This window comes from Macrobrachium rosenbergii, chromosome 5 (assembly GCF_040412425.1).
Source record: "Macrobrachium rosenbergii isolate ZJJX-2024 chromosome 5, ASM4041242v1, whole genome shotgun sequence".
In the NCBI taxonomy this organism is placed as follows: Eukaryota; Metazoa; Arthropoda; class Malacostraca; order Decapoda; family Palaemonidae; genus Macrobrachium; species Macrobrachium rosenbergii.
The window spans coordinates 12,608,418-12,618,417 of record NC_089745.1 but is presented as its reverse complement, the minus strand read 5'-3'; positions in this window follow the sequence as shown (position 1 = coordinate 12,618,417).

Genomic DNA, 10,000 nt, shown 5'->3' with positions numbered 1-10,000 from the left:
ATATATATATATATATATATATATATATATATATATATATATTATCAAATTCAATTTAATTACTACATCCGCCAGCGCTCAAACTTTGCAGTGCCTATTGTTTTGTGAGGGGATGGTGTAGGGGATGGAGAGGAGGGGGGAGGGGGCGGGTGGGAGGGTGTTTTTGCTATTCAGAGGATGCTCTCTTTCCATTTCGTGAGACTTTCAGTTTTCCTTCATGTTCCCATAGACTTACGTTTGCTATTACCGGATATGATATTCCCCGGGCCTATACCGGACATGTGCAAAAAGCAAATCTTTTTTGTCATTCTGGACGCGCACATTTTAACACAGAAACGCACACAATACCTATCATCTTACATAATATAATAACATATATATTTATACATATACAATATATATACATACATACTGTATATATACATATATATATTTATATATATATAATATATATATATAATTATATATATATATATATATATATATATATATATATATATATATATATATATATATATATATATATATATATATATAGAGAGAGAGAGAGAGAGAGAGAGAGAGAGAGAGAGAGATAAATTTATTGCAGTGACCAGAAAAAAGAGGAGGAAATTATTCTTCGGGAGAAAATCTACCAGTTCCCAATGAATGTTATTGCACGGTTTGGCCCGGTGTTTAATTATGTAGCCGAACAGGATGCGTCATAAGCCTCTTATGAGCTTTGCTATGAAAAATTAGGCTATTTGCTCACCCAGTGCTTGATCAGACATGAAAACATGTTAAGCTGTGGAAATCCCAAGCTTTGAATATTCAAGTTTAAGATAGAAAAACACGATTTTTAAAAAAAATGAGCATAAACTATTCCTGAATATTTATATGGGTAATCCGACTCTTAAAATATAATTCTATGTTCTCAAGCCTTCCAACAGGGCGTCTGACGCTCAGATGAATTCAGTCAACCCAGACAGACAGCCGATTCGACATCTCCCCTAAAAACAAGAGATCGGAAAAAGAGTCAGAGTCGCAAGAGGAAGGTCACTCCCGAAACGAGCTCAAAGTCTTCTGAATTTCATCTTTGGCTCAATATCCCGTCCTTTCTATTTGGCGAAGTTTCTCCCTACCCCCTCTGTTCTCCCAAAGAGCTATTGACCCTTTGGAGCCTCCCGCCAAATTCATCTTGTTCGAATTTTCGTTAATAATCTTCCACGGCTTCGCGCGGAAACTGACCTTTTCTCCCGGCGTTTCATCCACCCCACTTCCCCTTGATTGATGTCCACTTCGGAACAGGTCATTTCGCCTTTCTTAAAACCCGTTAAGTACTCTGCAGCGTTCCTGGTGCTGTAAAATGAATCCTACCAATCTGTCTCTCTCTCTCTCTCTCTCTCTCTCTCTCTCTCCTCTAAAACCCATTATTGCCCGACGATATCGTAAAGATTTCAGCTTTTCTGTGTAGGAGACCTTTATTGCTTCATTACGATACATTCCCTCTGTTTGTTGCATGACAGGAATAAATATTCATCCTGTTACCCGTTAAGTATTCTGCAGCAATTTTGGTGCTTTAAGATTAATCTTCTCTCTCTCTCTCTCTCTCTCTCTCTCTCTCTCTCTCTCTCTCTCTCTCTCTCTCTCTCTCTCTCTCTCTCTCTCAAAACCTATCATTACCCCATGGTAACGTAGAGATTTCTGCTTTCTTATCTAGGTGACCTTTTTGACTCGTTATGATATAATCCTTCTGTCAATTCAATGACAGAAATAAATAATCCTCCTGTTACTCGTCTATATCAATAACATCACTTTTACGCATATCTCTTAGTAACAACAATATGTAATGATATTGTATTATATTAATTAAATACTGACTTCAGCTCAAGACTCTCAGTCAAAATTAATACTCAAACTATTAATTACAAATTTTTACCTCTAATCTCTACACGATACTATTACTATTACGCAATGCAATACAATATTTTCACTGTTGAACCTTATGCTTGCCAAGAACTACCCCTTTAATCTAAAGCTCTAATAATGCCATTCTATAGAATTACATGAATCAATTCTCATTAACGTTGCTATTGTCTTGGTAATGCAACATACAATGCGTCTCTGCAACTTACTCAGAATTCATTAAACTAATACAATTTTTGACACTACTATCATTATGTTTTCATAACTGGGGAGGAATTTTGGAAAACGTGCAAAGGCTTCTGTTAGTACAGTTTTACATATAATACATGTATATGTATGTGTGTATATATATAAAGTGAAAAAGTACATTGATGATATCCTGTTTCTCAATTGTGACACACAAACTGGTACAGAAAAATGTAATATATATCTAAAAGAATTAATAATCGACTGAAAAAAATAATTCAAAACATATGGTTAATTTTCGGGCATTGAGACTGAAGTAAGAGAGAAACAATCTGTCACAGGATTATTGGATATCCGTAAGTATTTCAGCTTTGAAATTGTTTTACAACACTAAGCAAAGATACAAGACGAATGCGATAAAAACTAAGCGTTGAGCTGCTAGAGCTTTGTCAGAGAGTTTCAGTAAAGACAGTATTACAGTTAAGGTAGGTGTCTCTGATAATCAGAGTCAATGAAGGTAATTATGCATTAGTTTTACGTGTTCGTTTGATGTATGAGTAATACTAGTCACAGTCAATATATACAAAATATATACATAGGGTTAGTGATGGTGTAATTACCAAATCAAATTGAAGGAATTACCTTGACGAGGAAGTTTAGTTTTGATGTGATTTTCTACATTATGACTTACCCAATTAGGAATTGACTTAATAGGGTTACAGTATAGGGATACAAATTACAGATTCAGATCCAACTTAGGACTACTGGTTTAATGACTGCTCTGCTCCCCTCTATTTCAATATTCATAATGTTCGCAACTTTCCTCGCATCACATTTGAAAATACATGGGCCTAGGAAACGGCTGCCTGGGAATAGCCTGGGTTGCACGTATGTCTGTATGTTTGTATGCAAGCTAACAACAAGCTCCTTCTTGGGGATCTATAAAAATAAATAAGGCGTTGGTCTTCTGCTCTAATGGTTGGAGATCCAAATAATCATATAAAAGCTTAATGGAATCTATTTTCGGTCGGTACTGCTAGCTTATGATATGCATGTATGTATGTATGTATGTATGTGAGTTCACTAATACACAAATATTAGCAGATGGCTCCAGAGATAAACAAGGCCACAGAAATGATCACGTTTGTAATTTTAATCACTGAAATCTCATAATTATTATTTTTTATTTATATTTTTGATGGAGTCGTTAGAATTTCTCGGTTCTTATTTGTCGATAGAGCACAATACAGGTAAGAATATAGCTTTACTAATTGTTGGTAGCTCTGTTAATCTCGGTCTCCTCTGCAGTAATGATAACGAAAAACTAATTTATTTTTACCTGTTTATCACTTGTTAAAAATATTCTTCCTTAAGAAATCTTACTAATCTGAGTCATTTTACACGTCAGCATCAACTTTCCATTCGAAAAGATTTTCAGGTTAAGTTAAATTAAATATAATGATCTGAGCGTAAGCTTAATTTGCGCAGCAACATCAATTGATAAAACCCACAGCACATGCTTCGTAAATTTAGAGAGAGAGAGAGAGAAAAAAACCACTTTCCCCGACATGGTCAATTTCCACGTCCTGAAAATTCCTACGCATTTTCAAGGCACAGTCAATTTACACAGCCACCACTTTTCATGCCAGGGGCATTCCGACCGTCAAAGGTAATTTGCACACGTATTCAGTTCTGTTCCGGGACTCTGTGGGCCAATTACAGTACAATCAGTGGCTACGAACCCATCATTGATCCTCAGGCAGACCTTCCCTTCGAAGTCTGCCTTCATTTTTGACTTATGCAGCAGCTAGTTTATTTTGTTAGCGGGAAGTTAGTGACTGATTGCATGCGTGAACGCACACAAATCCTCACGAGAATTTACACATCTTATATATAGCGTTCAATCTTAAAAAAAAACAATGCACAGGTTGTTTCAGGTTCGCTTCCAAATAGTTAAAGCAATCTGCAATAATAGTGAAAATCTGATAGCAATCAATTAGTTAAGGACCAGCGAGCTTCAAGACTTTGGTCAGAGGTTTCATAACCGATGAGAATATTGCATGAGAAACACTCAAGCGTTGGCAGAACTTGTAAATAATGATAAATTACCAATATAAAATTTCGGAGGATTAAACAAATGGCAAAAAAGAGTATCGTCAACTGAAAATTACTTTGGTTTAAAAAAAAAATTAAGAATAATACCCACTTAACATTCTGTCCTTCACCACCACCGTCACAGGCCACATCAACAATAGGTCCCATAAGGTCACATCTATAAGCTTCGGAATAAGAGCCTCGCGATGACTACGCACTGAAGCTTAGCTAAATTCCTGCCCAATTATACGAGTTTCAGCTTCCAAGTGTTTCTCTTGTCCAATCACAGGAGTCAACAGTAGCTAGGTCCTCACGACAGTAACGCCGAAAACATCGAAAGCCAATTACATCCATATCAAAGGTTCAGACGTATTCTAAAAAAAAAAAAGGGGCAAAAGATGTATAATATTTATATTACACTTTAACCCTCCAAGATCCTTTTAACGTTCCTACTTAATTTTGAAAATATTATGAGAAAACGTAAATAGCTATTCAATGTTTTACTTTAATGTAAAATTGCACTTCCTTTGACATATCTTGTAATATAAATAAATTATCATTCCGGAGAACGGAAAAATTCCTATCAAGTATTGATATAAAAACAGCAAAATTAATTTGCATATCTTGACTTCTCTTGGAATTTTCAAAAATTCCGTGTGAAGAGAGAGAGAGAGAGAGAGAGAGAGAGAGAGAGAGAGAGAGAGAGAGAGAGAGCACGTTTACTTGAAGTTGGTCATCTTCAGTCACACCGTCCCCTTAATATTAAGTAATTTCTTCCACTGATGAACTGAAAAATCATCTTGCCGGTGTTAATGACCTTATCGTTGCGACGCCATTTTTAACATCAAATCATACAATCAAAATTTCCTTGCTTATACAATGACATTTCCTTTCCTAAACACCAGTTTTTTATCAAAAATTTTATTATTTCTGGAACTACGCATTCATATTTTATTGAAAACTGAGGGATTGCTCTTGCAAGCTGGTAGATATTTACATACCACTTTGCAGGTCAATTTAGAACAGTTGTTCTTTAACTGGGATCTAATATTTTGAAAACTTCAGTTATTTAAAAAATCTAGTTTCAAATAAATTATTTCCACAACTAAATTTGTATTATCAATGATAATTTCATGCAACATTTAGCGTACGAAATTTTACAATTCATATTAAACATAATGGCGAAAAAGTAAAAATATGACTATGTACACGGTTTCACATCTTCCCTGGCGTTTTTTCACTTTATCTTGACGAAACTGTTAATTCATCCCATTTTTCAATTTCAGTCTGCCCTTTCACTTTCCCATTTTCCTCTTCACCAACTCTATAGGGTGTACATGACATAGGCTGGGCTTGATATATTGATAACCTTCCAATTCATCTACTCTCCCTGTCTGCATCACACACAAAATTATCTTCTACTCTTTGGTCAGTGATTCAGTCTCCCTGGCTGCGGACGTTTTCGAATTTTTATTATACATCATGGCTGTTATTAAGATCTTCGTGCAGTTTGTGATTTTTTTTATTTACTTTCCTAGAGTTTGCTTTCGAATGTTTTTTTTATATCATGACTGTTATTAAGATTTTCAATGTAGTTTGTATCTTCAAATGTGTGATTTTTTTTTCTTTACTTTACGAGTGTTTGCTTTTCGAATATTTTTTATATCATGACTGTTATTAAGATCTTCTTGTAGTTTGTATCTTCAAATGTGTTTTTTTATCTTAAATTCCAGTGTTTACTTCCCAATATTTTTTCTTTAATTTCCAGTGTTTATTTCCCAATTTTTCAATCTCTCCTCTTTCATTTTTTTTTTTATCAAAGTGCAAATCTGCCTAATCTCTTCCCTCTCCTTTACTGCTTCTTATTTTTCGTCTGCTTCTCCTTCTCCCCCCTTCTTTTCCCCTATCAGTGACACTATTTATACCTTAAGAAATTCGGAGCCATCGAAGCATAGACGCCGACTCTCCATTCATCTCTATCGAAGTCTTCTCTCCCACGAATGAGAGGGTAACCTCAACAAAAGGTTACCAGCGTTCCAGGACTTTTTTCATCACTCTTTTTTCCCCTTTATCATCATTTCTTCCCCCTTTCCCTCTTTTTTCCTCTTTTCCTTCTTGATTTCTTCTTCCTTTTTTCTCGGGCCAACGGACTTTCCTAAGATCCATCGGCCTTGGGAGGTGGGGTGGCTGAGGGAAGGGGGACGGGGGAGAGGGGGACGGGGGAGGGGGTAGGGGTAGGCAGGGTGGTGGAGCCATCACCCGGGAACTTTATGGGGCGGTGCCTCAGAGATCATGGTCTTGGGGTGAGTCCTGAGTGCTTTACCCAAATAGCTTTATGTTGAAGCCCGGGGGTAGGGGATGGAGGAGAAGGGAGGGGAGGAGGGGAAAGGAGAGGGGAAAGAGTATTATTCTGTGGGGAACTGGCTTGAATATTTTCGCAAAAAAGGATAGGTGGAAGATCATAATATTAACGTGGTTCGAGTGACTTGGTTAGGTTGAAGGCATCCCTTCATGTGAAGAAATATGAATGTAAAAAAAAAAAATGTGACACATTCCCTTCAAAAAATTTTCTTTATGCTGTATGTCTTTCTTGATATAAATTCTTTATACTGTATTTCTACTTACGTCACACTGTAATATTTTTCAATAAACCTACTTGGATGGAAATTTGACTTAAATTCCACATCATAAAACTCATTTAAACACCTGACAGCTTCAATTTATAGCACTAAGTAGTGTAAATTCTAAATATCAAATATAGAAATTAAAATGAATACAGTATTTGTCGAAAGACTTCAGATCCTTATTCAAAGACTAACAGATTTAATAGAACAGCATTCACGAGTTATTCCAGCTTCAAATGCTTAATAATCATCAAAACGAGAAATGCTTAAGTTGATATTCAATTAATATGGCAACATATTTAGGAGCAAGCTTATGTTAATTTCATGAGCATGGACCATTAGACAGGAGCTTCCGAATGAATACACGAGCATGACTCATCAAATCTGCTCACAAACAAATGAATGAAAACAAATCACGCATCCGTCGACGAGAGGGACAAGATCGCAACTGTGACAAATAACTTGTTAAGCGTAAATGCACAATTAACATTCGCATCAGATTCATGATCCAGCCTCATTAGCAATGCAGCCAATTAATGCTGCTAATGATCTTATGTAATTATCGTTTACACCCGACCCATCCCCCGCGAAATAGCGAAGCCTCCTGATTACTGCGGAAGTTTTGAGAATGGAGGACAATAATAATTGGGCGCGACGCAGCGTCGTCGTCGGCGGAGCGCAAACACACTCGACCAGACGCAAGAAATTGGCAAGTTCATCGATTTCCTATAGGCGAATCCTTATGTATAAATTGGGCCAGCCAATTTCAGTGACAAGGAATTAATTTAATTGGCGAGGAGAAGAAGAGGAAGTAGGAAGCATTTGTGGAGGAAGTGGAAGAAGAAGAGGCGAAGGAGGAGGAGGACGAGGAGGAGACGAGGGGACGGAGTCAGAAGAGGAGATTGGGGAGGGTCCTTTACCATTTACACGGCGCCATGAACTTCAGTGGAACCATTTACTCAGGGCAAACAGGCACCACCTCTCTTGCGTGCCTTCACTCGCGCAAATTGCAAATACACTCCGCCTAACATCACGCCGTGTTTGGCAGGAGTTGTTCATATGAACGTTCTCGGACACAATCATGTCTGGACAAATACAATGAAAGCTGATAAAGAAAACCGTGGTTCCGTCGTAGCTTTGTCCTCGAAGATATTACACTCATAGATCATTGAATAACTCTTGTTGAAAAATAAATTGCAAATCATTTTAAAGATGTCAGTAAGCATGATAATGATTTCATTTACCTCTGTTGATAGATTTTCAGAGTTGGAAGTGAAAGTGAGTGTTGGTTACGTACATATATTCCTGGGTTCACAAACAGACAAGCAAAAATCTTCCTCCGTATGTAACTTTATTAGTAGTATTATAAATTATATATATATATATATATATATATATATATATATATATATATATATATATATATATATATATATATATATATATATATATATACAGTATATCAACCAGGTTGTTAAAAAAAGCTAACTAGTCTGTAGCGGGATTTTCTTCCAAGAAAAGAGGTTCCTTTGGTCATACGGATCGCCACATAGCCCTTTGGTTTCGTGACAGCTACCTTTCATGTAAATCCACCATTGAGCGTAACTGACACTTCACTTTTCAGAGTTCCCTTAAAAACCTCAAAACAGAAACCTAAAATAAGCAGTGAATCCTCTCTACGCATCGCATCCTCATTGCTCAGAAATTAACCAGTAAAATTTGGAAATAAATAGAAATAGGTAAGGCCACGAAGGAAAGTACACGCAGCGAAAACAAACTTTCCTGTACCACACTGCTTTCAATGAATTTGCCTCCCGAGACCTCCTTTTGTGAGGTAGGAAAAAAGTAAAACTGCCCAATTTGTATTCTGGAATCCCTTTTTTGTTCGCTCTCATATTAGAATTAATTTCAATTAGAGCCTACGACGACGGGGACGCCGGTTGAGAGTGGGGCATAGTAACTGTTGTGAGTTTATTTTTGTTTCTGCATGTGCATGTGCTAGATTATGCAAATTATCTGAGGGTAAGTCGAACATTTTATCTAATGTTATTCGCTTGACATTCAGAAACTTTTATGTAAAGAGGTTTTGTGTATGTAACAATAAATTTGAAAATGTACTGTGATCAAAGTTACTTCAATTTAAATGTTCTGACTTATGCTTTCACAGCTATGACAGTGTATAATAATAATAATAATAATAATAATAATAATAATAATAATAATAATAATAATAATAATAATAATAATAATATGATATGTATGAATGAAAAACAAATAACAAATGAATTAACCTCAGAACCTGGAACCTACCATAGAAAACATTGTAACAATAATAATATTACGCCAAAAAATAACCCATCCACAGAAAACAAAATAAATATATATGCAAGCACTGAAAGTCCCGTAATTAAAACGACACAACAATAATAATAATAATAATAATAATAATAATAATAATAATAATAATAATAATAATAATAATAATAATAATAATAATGCTAAGAAATTCACAATATCGTGAAAAACCTGTTTAATAAAAATCCATCATTATATAGTCTACTATATGATTGTGGATTTTTATTACATAATAATAATAATAATAATAATAATAATAATAATAATAATAATAATAATAATAATAATTCTTTTACACAGAAAGGAGTAACACAATACCTACCAAAGCACAAAAATCCCAGCAAGCAACAGAAAGCGTTAGATTCTGAACCCCACCACAGTTAAAGGCAAACCACCTCGAGCAGATAAAAGTAATCCCAACTCATTCAAGCTCTTTGAAAATATATAGAGACGTTTAAGAAAGCTCCCAGCTTCCCTAACCCTCAACCTCCCCACCCACCCCCTTACCAAAACACAACCACCAACTCCATGAAACAAATTTGCCCATGTTTTTCTCTTGTAAGAAACACAAGTCATAAATTCCGGGCTAGAAATTAATTTCCCCAAATATCCCCTCCCCTCCCCTCCCCCTTACCCACCACAATGACCTCCTCCTCCTCCTCCTCTTCCCCTCCCCCGCCCCCCGTTCTCTTTCTCTCCCTGGCGCTATAAGAATGTTGTTTGCCTTAAAGAATAGCACGGAGGAGCAAATGGATCCTTGCTTTCGGGTTTTCTATTCCAGATTTCCTTCGGCGATATTCTTCATTGCTTTTTTTTTTTTTTTTTACACCTTCTCG